We start from the raw sequence: 12,239 nt of genomic DNA on the forward strand, positions 1-12,239 counted from the left end.
GTTCTATACAGAACCTTTTGAAAAGGGTTCTATAGAGCACCAAAAAAAGGTTCTTCTATTGTTACGATGCCAAGCTTGTTACAATAGAAGAACCCTTTTGGGTGCTACATGGAACCATTTTCAAAAAGGTTCCATATATAATCATCTACAGCACATTCTCCATGACTCTGAAGAACCCTCTCACGATGCAAAGAACCCTTCAATCAAATGCCCTGAACCATCCTTTTTAAGCATATGTGTCCTAAAGTCTGAAAATCAGTGTGGAACACTGAAAATTGTCACTTCCGAAACATATTTTCTGCAATGAAGTTCACATTTTTCTTTTTAATGAAAAATATTATGAATTTATGTGTGTAAAACTGTACAAAGCTGTGTTTGCTAGCTGTGTGCTGGCTAGTGTTTTGGAGTTCTGCTCAAAATTAGCTAAAATTGTTAGTACCGAAACAATCAGTAGTGAAACATTTGGAAAAGCTTGGGTAGTCTTGTAATGACAAACCTGAATGTTTTAATAAAATACATATAATTAAGGTAGTTAGTCATTCAAAGCAAAAGGATTTTACATTCAATTCCAGCTCAGTTAAAAGTCCACAATGTGTTTTGAGATAAGTGGAATGATGCATACATAAACGTGTTGACATGAAACATGAAAGCAGTTTCTCACCAGCAACTACAGTAAGTGTGTTTAGAGTCGATGAGTTTTCTAGTCTCTTCTAAATATGGGGGACTTTTTGTGGATTAGGCTGCAGATGCTGCAGAGATAGAGACTCAGCTGAAAAACACTGGAGTATTCCTTTAACCTCAGTAATGAAAAGAAATGCCTTTGTTCTTTGAGTATTTTTATTTTTTTTAAAGGCCTTTACAAAGCACTTTCTTGGTCCTCACATTGTAGACTGTAGAATTTTCTCTGTCAGTCCTACAAAGTCAGGGCATTTTTATCCCAGAAATGCATGAAAACAAACAATCACACACACACACACACACACACACACACACACACACACACACACAGGTTCCTCTATCTCCAGGTGCGCGCTTCCGTCACTGCCCACTCCGTGCTTCAATACCTCGGAGGCTTCATTAGACCACAGACAAGGACTCATTCCACCTCCCTCTATCTCCACACATACACGCTCAGGAGAAGCAGGGGAGAAGGAGAAAAGAGAAGACGAATAACACAAGGGCATTTCCCCCTGGCTTTTTTTTTTTAAGTACGCAGCGTGGGAGTCGTCCCGCGAGAGGTCGCAAGTTTCTGTGCCTGGATGAGTGACAGAGGTCCACCATAAAGGCAGAACTCATATCTGGCTGCTTACTCAGCACACGCATACACTTACACAGAGTTCGGTCGTCAGCGAGTGACCAGGCCAGGCTCGCGCGCCTGTTTACACGCCGTCAGCATGGCACACGCGCCCAGCTTTTAAGCAGATGCTACCAAAGTTAGTTGCCAACCTCTGCAAAAACTTTATATTTATATATAAATAAAAAAACAGGTGTGCCCGTGTGCATCATCAGGAAGAGACGAGTTAGCAGTCAGCAGAGCTTCTGCATTATAAATATACACCATTTTCAGAAGTTCTAGAGAGAACCACAGAAGGGTGGACAGTAGCCATGTTTACATGCAGCCTGATCCATTAATAACCCAACTAATAGCTCAATCCGAATGGAATACACCCATGTACACACCTCATCGGAATAGACTATTCCAATTGAGGCCATTCAGAATAAAGTTTCTATCCAACTGAACGAGGTGGGTAATCCTGTACATAATCCAGTAAACAGAAGAATAATATCCATGTAAACGCCTGAATCTGATTACGTTCCCTATCGGAAAGTGTAAGTACGTCCTGCGCATGTGTGTCAAGTCATAGTGAAAGTTTATGAATTTCAACAGGGCGGAGCAGAAACTGGTCTGCAGAGGAGACAAAGTTTATGCTCTGATCTTTAAAAGATGGCTGTGGGATGGACGTCCAGCTTATGTGTCTCAGAACACGACGTTTTGCTCTCGGCCTAATTTAATAAGGACATGTGAAGGATGTTTTCCTGAGTCTGACATCATTATAAAGTGATTAAAACACAAGCACTGCACACTGCTGCTCATCTCACTTTGACTGGACTGGACGTGATGCTGGTTGTCATGGTAACATCTATACTAAGTGGTTCATGAACGTAATTTTGGATGGGATCACTTGTAGCGCGCATGTAAACAGAGATATTCCATCAGACTGTTGAGCAGAGTGAGCAGATCAACAACTCAGTCTAAATCTATAATCAGAACGTATTCATATGCATAAAATACTGTCACACTGGCTGTGTTTACATCTTTACATGTACAGTGTACATTTACATGACACTACCATTTCATTAGTTTAAACCAAAATTTCTTATCCCATGTGAATCAGTCATAGACTTAACAGACATTCTGATGTAAAATGACATAACCCCACCTCCCCACCTCAAACAAATGTTGTCTGAACAGACAGTGATCATTATTGTTACTAAGCAACAGGTCACCAGCAAAGTGACACAAATATGGCGAAAAAAGCTGTTATCAGGCATAACAACCCTGATAGAACCACTTTCAATCCGATTATGTGACTAGAATTGACTAGCACAGGGTATCCTTACAATATATAGATATAGATACCAACACCTTGACTTCGCTACAGATACCTGAATGATAGCTTCTTTAAATTGTGGCTACAAGTGGGTGTATTTACTGAATGCAGACTAATCACATACAGCCAATCAGCTGTCTCGGTTTTGAAACAGACACATCTACTGGCTCACAAATAAGACAAACTGCTGAAGCGTGATCCTGAAAGCCAAGGAATGTTTCAGGGATCTGCAAAATCAAATTTGCCATGATACACTTTTCTGAGTGCTGTACTCTAAAAACTAAGACCATAATGCACATCAAATGTTGTGCAAATGTTTCAAAAACCATCATGATGTTATATTTCAGCCATATTGCCTACCATTACCTGTCAATTCTGTCAAACCTAGTGGGGTTAGAGAGTCCTGGAGAGTGTTTGAGGCCCATTCAGCTTAACAATAAAAGCCAGAGTGTGTGTCTGGGGGATGGGGGTGGTGGGGTGGGGGGTATATTCTCTACAAAAAAGACTGTCAAGTGCAGGTTGGAAAGTGACACTGTAATACTGTGTCTCATTTGGTTGTCCCCAGACGGCTCTGCTGGAGAAGAGCCTGCCAATCAGAGAGCAGCATACGCATCGGCCCACCACCAGCACCGCTTTCAAATATCACCTGTCACTGACTAAACACACACACAGGGGGACAAACCCACATGAAAACGGAATATACTGCAATATATTGCTGGTATATTCAACCTCTCAATATGTTCCTAAATAAACTGCAAATCAAACAATTACGTTGCATAAATAGTAGAAACACTGTACGATACAGTTAAGAATATAATATGCTGTTGCTAGGCCAGTTTTTTGGAATCCCAGGTGGTTGCTATGGTGATACTAGGCCGATAGTATGGCATCCTATGCTATGCCTTGCTAAGGAATCCCAGGTGGTTGCTAAAGTGGTACCTGGCCATTACTATGGTAGCCCAGGTGGTTGATAAGGTGTTGCTAGGTCACTGAAATTGCATCCCAGGTAGTTATTAAGGTGTTGTTTGGCCATTGCTACATTATGCTAGATGGTTGCTAAAGTGCTGTTAGGCCATTGCTTTGGAATCCCATATGGTTGCTAAGAGGTCACTAGGCTGTTGCTATAGTATCCCAGGTGTTAAGGTGCTGCTAGCGCATTGCTTTGGTGGCTGCTAAGTTGTTTCAAGGTCACTATGATATCCCAGGTTCTTTTGGAAGAACGACATCCCACCCCTCCAGTACAGTACTCTTGTAGAATTTATGCCAATTTGCGCTGAAGCTGTTCAGTTGGAGAGTGGTGGGCCAACACCGTTTCGGTCTAATTTAAACACCACATGAGGCCCCAAAGTGGAAAGCGATTATGGCGCCTGGGGTCCCCTTCTTCTAGGTTAAATAAACAGTGTTTTCACAGAGAGGTAAAAAACCCATATATTCCAAAAAATGGCCATTTTAAAGAGGCTCACAGCACCTGAGGCTCAGCCGCAGAGCAGAAAGCCCACCGTGTTGGTGTACGCGTCTCTTTAAGGGATCTGATGGAGGCTGATGATTAATTCTGGTGGCTCCTTTTGAGTGGAAAATTTGACACTGGTGAGAAAAAGATGCATTCCACATGTCTCCATTCTCACCACTGCCACAATAAAGATGGCTAGATTGCTGCCTTCAACTCTGCCCGCACCCCGACCACCCACCTCAGCCCCCGCTGTGTATTTCCCTCTGAAGAGCAGGTGCTGGAAATCCTCTCCAAATCAGAGTCAATCTCCTTTAAACAGGCCGCTCCTTAAGAGGAGGCAGCGCCGAGAGTAGGCAATCCCCGCTTATCTTAAAAGAGGAGTTTCAAGAACACACCTGTCAGTGCAATGGATGTGAACACACACACACACACACACACACACACACACACAAAAATGCTAATTGAAATGCACCAGGACCTTCCAATGCCCAAATGTGTACATCAAAATACAAATAAGCAAAACTCTGAATTCACTTTTTAATTAAATAAAAGGAAAGTAACAGTTATATGCTAATGTCCTTCTGCCAGTTTGCATACCGAAAGCAGCCATTACACATTTTTATGTGACCATTTTACAGCCTCTCTATCCGCTAGAATTAAACAGTTTTTGTTGCAGCACCTTTAAGACTGATATGTGTACATGAGCTCTGTTTTGATTAGCTGCCTTCTATTGTGCCCCATTCAAAAAGCAGCCATGGGTGAAACACTCCTTATAACTTCAGCATCAGTGGGTGGGGCAAATATATATAAATATATATATAAAAAAAATATATATATATATATATGTATATGTATGCTGTTTTTTGTGATGTCACAGAAACAACACATTTACGGTAAGCTGTTTCTGCAGTTTGATTTCCATACAAGACTGGGGAGTGAATTTGGTTTACCATTACGCGGGCCCTTTGGCTAATAGGAATACTTTGTTGTTGTTATTGGCTAATAGGAATACTTCGTTGTTGTTGGCTAATAGGAATACTTTGTTGTTGTTATTGGCTAATAGGAATACTTCGTTGTTGTTGGCTAATAGGAATACTTTGTTGTTGTTATAGGCTAATAGGGATACTTTGTTGTTGTTATTGGCTAATAGGGATACTTTGTTGTTGTTATTGGCTAATAGGGATACTTTGTTGTTGTTATAGGCTAATAGGGATACTTTGTTGTTGTTATTGGCTAATAGGGATACTTTGTTGTTGTTATTGGCTAATAGGGATACTTTGTTGTTGTTATTGGCTAATAGGGATCTTTCTTGCTGTTGTTGGCTAATAGGGATTTTTTTGTTGGCTAATAGGGATCATTTGTTGTTGTTATTGGCTAATAGGGATGTTTCTTGCTGTTGTTGGCTAATAGGGATCTTTCTTGCTGTTGTTGGCTAATAGGGATTTTTTTGTTGGCTAATAGGGATCATTTGTTGTTGTTATTGGCTAATAGGGATGTCTTTTGCTGTTGTTGGCTAATAGGGATCTGTTATACTGAACTATTCTGACCAGTATAAGTTTAAGAGCAAGTAGTCATTTAATTAAATGTACTATAAAAAATGCCATCTTGTCAAATTATCTTACATATAGTCAATAAATCTAATATTTCTCCTGTTGAGATTGTTGAAAGCTTAATTTTTTACTTCTTTAAAGCAATTTTATCAAGTAAAATTCTCATTATATTGGCATATAATTTAGCTTGTTTTAGCAAATGTGCTTGAAACCAGCAACATTATTTGCTAGTATAGTGAGATAATTTTACTTAATTACTCAAAATAAGTAAAAAAAAAAAACATAATTTCACTTAAGAATACCATTTATTGTCGTGTGCATGTACATGTTGGTTATAGGCTGCTTAACACATGGGGAACTGAGGAGGCAGCTTACCTTTGCCTAATGCAAAGACCCAGTGTTTAGACCAATAGTGGTTTAAAGACCTGAACGTTTTATTTTCTGACATCACAACAAAAAGAACATTGTAGGGAATTTTATTCCCAACTTAAGACTTTTCTTGCAATTTTTCTTGCAAAGAAACACTGCGCAATCTCTCCAACTTTCATTTAATATGCTACACTATTGGAATCGATGAATGAAAATGGCTCATTCGTGTTCTAGAAGCCAGCGGTTCTCACGCTTTTGTATGTACAGTATCAGCAGCCTAGACAAACAGAGCTGGAAGGCAGAAAGTCACTGGGAACAAACACCACAATAAAGCTGAAGCAGTGCCTCAGTGAGGCGGCTCTACTGGTCCTCTGAGGACGTTTTTAAGCATCACCTTCTCGGCTCCTGAAAACCTCGCCAGCGCTCTGAACAAACGAAGGTCAGAGGGAATATTAAATCATTTGTCTAACTGGGCTTTTTCTCTCTCCTCCAGCGACGCAGGCAGAGCAGGAGGCCGTTACAGTAGTTCATTTTGTCCGCGTGTCTTCAGGGCCCTCACCGCTACCGACTGCTCTTGGATTAAAACGACTAAATGCGTTAAGCTCAGAACCGCGGCCCCCGAAAGCTGCTAAAAAAGCGGGGCTAGCTCAGCAAGCACCTCCAACACAACTACTCCAATCACCTCGCGCCTCAGCAATGGTGAAAGCCATTACAGAGCACCGACGCCTCAGGAACCGGTGAGGAACTGACTACTCAGAACAGGTAATGACTGACTTAAGTGCTTCAGAGGCAGCCAGGAGAAGAACTGAACACCGGGGGACGTCCCAATCTGAAAGATCAGAGTCGACTTATTTTAATTGATCAGAGGGAGAGAGAAAGAGAGAGAAAGAGAGAAAGAGAGAGAGAGAGAGGGAGAGGGAGAGAGAGAAAGAGAAAGGGAGAGAGAAAGAGAGAAAGGGAGAGAGAGAGAGAGAGAGAGAGAAAGAGAGAGAGAGAAAGAAAGAGGGAGACAGAGAGAGAAAGAGAAAGAAAGAGGGAGAGAGGGAGAGAGAGAGAGAAAGAGAGAGAAAGAGGGAAAGAGAGACACATAGGGAGAGAGAGAGGTAGGTAGAGAGAGAAAGAGAGAGGGGGGGGGGAGAGGCACAGAGGGATAGAGAGAGGGACTGAAGAGATGGAGAGAGGGGGAAGTGGGAGAAAGAAAGTGGGACCGAAGAGAGAATTGAACTGAGAGAGAGAAAGTGAGAGAAGGAGAAAAAGAGAAAGAAAGAGAGAGAGAGAGGATAAAAAGAAGAGAGAGAGGGTGAAGTGGGAAGTGGAAACTGAATTGATAGAGAGCGAGGGGTTAGGTGATAGAAAAAGAGAAAGAGGAGAGTGAAAGAAAGAAAGAGAACAATGGGACAGAAATAGAGATGGATGGAGAAAGTTGTGATGGAAAGAGATAAAGAGATAATACAGAGAGAAGGGAATAGAGAGAGTCAGGGGGAGGAGTGAGGAAGAGAGAGGATGAGAGGGGAGAGAGAACTGAAGTGAATTAAGAGAGGAAAAGAAAAAGAGAGAAAGAAAGACAGGTGGGGGCTGGGTAGAAAGAGAGGGAGAGGGAAAGAGAGACTGAACTGAATTCAGAAGTGATATAAATTGAGAGAGAAAGAGAGGGGCAGTGAGAGAAAGAGGGATAGAGAGAAAGAGTGGAAGAGGAAGGGAAAGATAGAAGAAAGAAATGGAGACAGAAGAAGAGCAGAGAGAGAGAGAAAGAGAGGTGTGAAAAGAGAAATGGTTAGGGGTTAAAAGAAAAGGAGAGAAAAAGAGAAAGAAAGAAGTGAGACAGAAAGAGAGAGTAAGAGACAGAGAGTGAGAGACAGAGAAAGAGAGAGAAAGACAGAGCGAGAAAGAGAGAGAAAGACAAAGACAGGGCAAGAGAGAGAGAGAGAGAGAGAGAGAGAGAGAGAGAGAGAGAGATTATCAGTAGGCAAATCTGAGGCTTACCCACAGAGTCGTGGTCACGGGTGAATTTAAAGTTATGAAAATGTCCACTTGAGCGAAAACGTCACATGAGGCCTCTGACACCTTTGCATGAACGACGGCATAGAAACGAGGCCATAAAGCGTGCTTATGAATCTAACAGTGGTCTCTGCTATATTAAACCCTGAGTTTCCCTCCATTTATCTCCTCTCTGTGAAGGTCTTCTCTCAGGGTCACACTAGCAAACAAGCTAAACTGCTAAACAAAGACTTCCCCCACCGCTTCCTCGCCCGCTGCCTTTAAACAGGGCATTTACGCTGGTTGTTTGTGTTCACCGAGGCAGGAAGTGCGGACAGCACACTAATGGACATCAACACTGTTTTTATTCGCTACGCCTGGCCGGCTCAAACGCTGTTATTAAGCGTTAGCGCTCGGGCAGGTATGCTAAATGAGCTAATATGAAGTCCAGGATGCCCCGGTTGTGGCCAGCCGTGCGCACGCTTTCTCCCCCCACACCCTGACTTTGGCCTTTACTGAATCTCAACATAAACCAAATGTCAGGCACAGTATCGGACCACCGAAGCGCCGAAACAAATTTCCTGTCACTAAACGAGTCATCTTTGTTTTCTTGCTCTCCCAGATCTTTGTCTCCTGAAGTGGAGGTGAGTGAATGTAGAAGTAGTCTAAGGTGTGAGGACACGTTCTCTCTCTCTCTTTCTGATGGTCGTGTACAAGGCTCTTTGGACCGGGGACCTGTTTGTGTGACATCACAGCCTGGACGCTGCTTGGTTGACGCTGCACTGCAGCTGTGGGGCTGCCTGGACAGGTAGTGTTCAGCTGCATGAACAGCACTAGACCAAAGTTTAGAGGCCTCTCTGGTTGTTCGCCTAAGCAATGCTATGTCGCAGCAATGTTGTTGCTTGGGCCGGTCGCTGTCTGGACTAGTGGTGCTCGGCCACAGGAAAATGCTCCCCCTTTCATGGCTACAGCATCTCTCAAGCGGCCGCACAACAATACAAAACAAATGAAAAAGACGATACAGCCATACAGAATCTACACCCCGGCTAGAAGGGTTTGACAAAGTGCTGTTAATTAGCCACTTCCACGCAGTACTCAAACAAGTCTGATCAGCAGTTTCAAGCCATGTTTTATCATATTTTTTCATTCAAGCTTGGCTGGATGTTTAATATAACACTGTAGTGTTTTAATATTTAACTCTGTGGTCACTGAGACTTCAATGAAGGTGAACCTGAAACTCTACCTTCTAACCTGAAAGCCTCTTCCGTACAAAAACTGCAGAAACATGTGGAAGCAGAAGTGAGGAAGAGGCTAGAAACAGTGAGAAAGACACTCTCAGGGTCTCTGACTGTGTGTCTGCTTGTAGGGATTTAAGTGTGTGTCACAGCAGCTCATCAGCTCAGCAAAGCTCCTATAGCTGTCAAACACACACACACACACACACACACACACACACACACAGCGTCCTATTACTGTTGACACACAGACTGGATGTTGGTGGGAGATTGAAGAGAGAAAGCTCCTGTGACCCCACCACCTGTTTCCTCACCGCAACCCAGCACCAACCGCCACCTCTGCACACACATACATACACACCTAATTGGACTCACATCCGCTTCGTATGAGTACTTGTGCAAACACATGGCGAGAAATGCTCACATACTGACACACAGAAGGACATAAAGGCATCCATGCAGTAACAACAGAACATCACACACACAAACACGGTGCATGGAGCTGGTATGAGCATGAACACCTGATGTGGCACCATTGGAGAAGCACATGTGTACACACACACACACACACACACACACACTTTTCCTCAATACAGAATTCTAAACATGTTCATTCCAGACATTTGAATGACGAGTTGTACTGAAACCATGCTGAGTGCTTGGCCCCCTACATTGCCAACTCTATTGTCTCTCTCCTCTCTGCTCATTTCTGTCTCTTGCCCTCTTCTTTTCTTATTTCCCTCCCTCTGTCTCCCTCTCTCTCTCTCTAACCATTCTTTATTCCTCTCTCATCCCTCTCTTTCTTTCTCATCTCTCCATATCTGCTCTATCTTTCCCTCCTTTTCTTGTCTTCTCTTGTATACCTCGCTCTGTCTCTCTAACGCTTCTCTATTTCTCTGTCTGTCATCCCATTATTTCTCTCTGTCTCCTCTGTCAGTCGCTTTTACTTGCTCTCTTTTTATTCTTCTCTGTCTCATAGTCTTGCCCTCTCCTCTCCCCTTCCTCATTCTTCTCTGTTCTCTCTCTCTCTTTCTGTCTCCCTCTCTCTGACACACACACACACACTTTCACTGTCTCTCTCAGTCCCATTTTCTTTTCTCTTCTCACTAAGCCTTCTCGCCTATCCGTCCCTCCACTCCTCTCTCTTGTGTTTCCATTTTTCTTCTCTCTCTCTTTGTAAATGAATTGGTTTTCGCATCTTGGGGACGACAGTAATGGCAGGTTGTTGTGAACAGGCGGGTTATTTAATAAACGCTGGGAATGTGCCTGACAAAGAGAGAGAGAAAGAGAGAGAGACAGAAAGAGAGTGAAAGAGAGAGAGAGAAGCACCAGTTTGGAAATATAAACCAGTTCAGTTGCAGATCAATGTGTAAAATGACTGTAATGTGCAGCTCCTGTGTAGAAGAAAAATATAAACAAGCAAACTTTTGAACGATAGACAGGCCTCGTCCCCGCCTGGCCACAGAAGGCAGCGTGTCTCTGATTTGAGTGCAGCCCCCTGGAGACGGCAAGTTCAATCACGCTGATTTATTTGTTGTAAATACGTGAGGATTCCTCGAGGAGAGCTGCGTGTGAAGCCCAAAAAAAAAAAGAAAAACAAAAAAGGAAAGAGAAAGTAAAAAAAAATCCCACCAGTGTCATATAATCAAGCCAATCAAGTCATTCAATCAAGTGGAGATTTGCGCAGAGGCCCATTCAGGCGCGGTGATTAGGAGCAACGCGTGTCACGACTCAGCTTTATTTACACCAAAACTCACAAATTCAGCCATTAACGGCTCCAATCACGGCCTGAACTAACAAATAGCATCAAAGCCTTGACACTAACTTCTCAGACACATCAGAATCTCATCATATCATCACTGCCCTCGTAAAACCTTGTATTTTGGGAATGGAAACTTTATAAGATGAGGAAAAACATTCTTAATTTTAGATAAGACAGTTTGTTGTTTTTACAATTAAATATTGTTAAATATAGAAGAGAATAAAACAAATAACACCTTAATTCAGCCTTTGCATGATGTCATTCTCTCCTCTGCCATTTTTTGGGTGTAGATTTTGTATGCTAATGACCCCTGCTCTCATTGGCTGTCCTGTTTACACTGCAGTCACATGTGCCAGCCGAGCACGTCATTACACAATGAAGTTTAATGCACAAACCTTGTAATCCACTTTGTAAGTATGCCACCTATGGTCATTTCTGCTAGTCTGGTAATGGGGTTTTCAATGTTATGTTAGCATCCACAAGTGGTTCATTAATAAATTATTATTTGCATTTCATAGCAGCTCTCTAGACTAAACGCATGGCGACCCAGTTAACAACCTTTGTCTGACCCACTAGAAACTGGAATAGAATGATACTGAATGAAAAAAAATGGAATGTATACAATCCAACAAATCGTATATTACAACTCTCGAGACTTTCTTTAGATTTATTTAGCTTTAGCTTCAGCTTCATGTCCAACACTTTCTGGTGAGGACAGAATATGACCCAGTTACACTGTAACCCACAGAAACATGGTTAGCATCAACACTGAACTGCTGAATCAGTTAAATCAGTGTTCTATCTGTCAGAGACGTCTATATGTGTAACAGTAGCTGCGTTCCGAAGTCTAGGCTGCAGCTGAGGTAGGCCGCATTTCTCGGCTCCTACCTCCTAGAAAGCCATTCCAAAGTAAAAGACCCTTCACATACTGCCTTCAACTGCAGCCTACGTTTTGAGTGATTTTGAGTACAGCTGTATCCGTTCAGGCCTTATCCACAGTTCTCTGACGAGAACTGATAAGAAATAAATATATATATAACCAGTACCACAAAAAATGGTGAAAAACAAAAACGCTGGACCAAAGTTTGTTTAAAAACATAAGTTGGTCAGGTACTAGAATTTGTCTTCCATACCTTTTACAGCTTGATTAATTAAAGCAAATCTATATATCGAATATCATTCCTATATCTAATTTTATTTTTTAAGTATTTGTACATATGTAGCTTATCGTTCTACATAAGAACATCTCCTTTTCATGAAGAAATAAAAAAGCAACAAACACAA

At 42.2% G+C, this 12,239-nt stretch overlaps 1 protein-coding gene across 6 annotated transcripts in view; it reads right to left on the reverse strand.

Moving 5' to 3' along the window:
- Positions 1 to 12,239, reverse strand: part of msi2a (musashi RNA-binding protein 2a) — a 362,909-nt gene that overhangs the window by 233,245 nt on the left and 117,425 nt on the right. The window lies entirely within an intron of this gene.

Source organism: Pygocentrus nattereri, chromosome 18 (genome assembly GCF_015220715.1).
Source record: "Pygocentrus nattereri isolate fPygNat1 chromosome 18, fPygNat1.pri, whole genome shotgun sequence".
Lineage (NCBI taxonomy): Eukaryota > Metazoa > Chordata > Actinopteri > Characiformes > Serrasalmidae > Pygocentrus > Pygocentrus nattereri.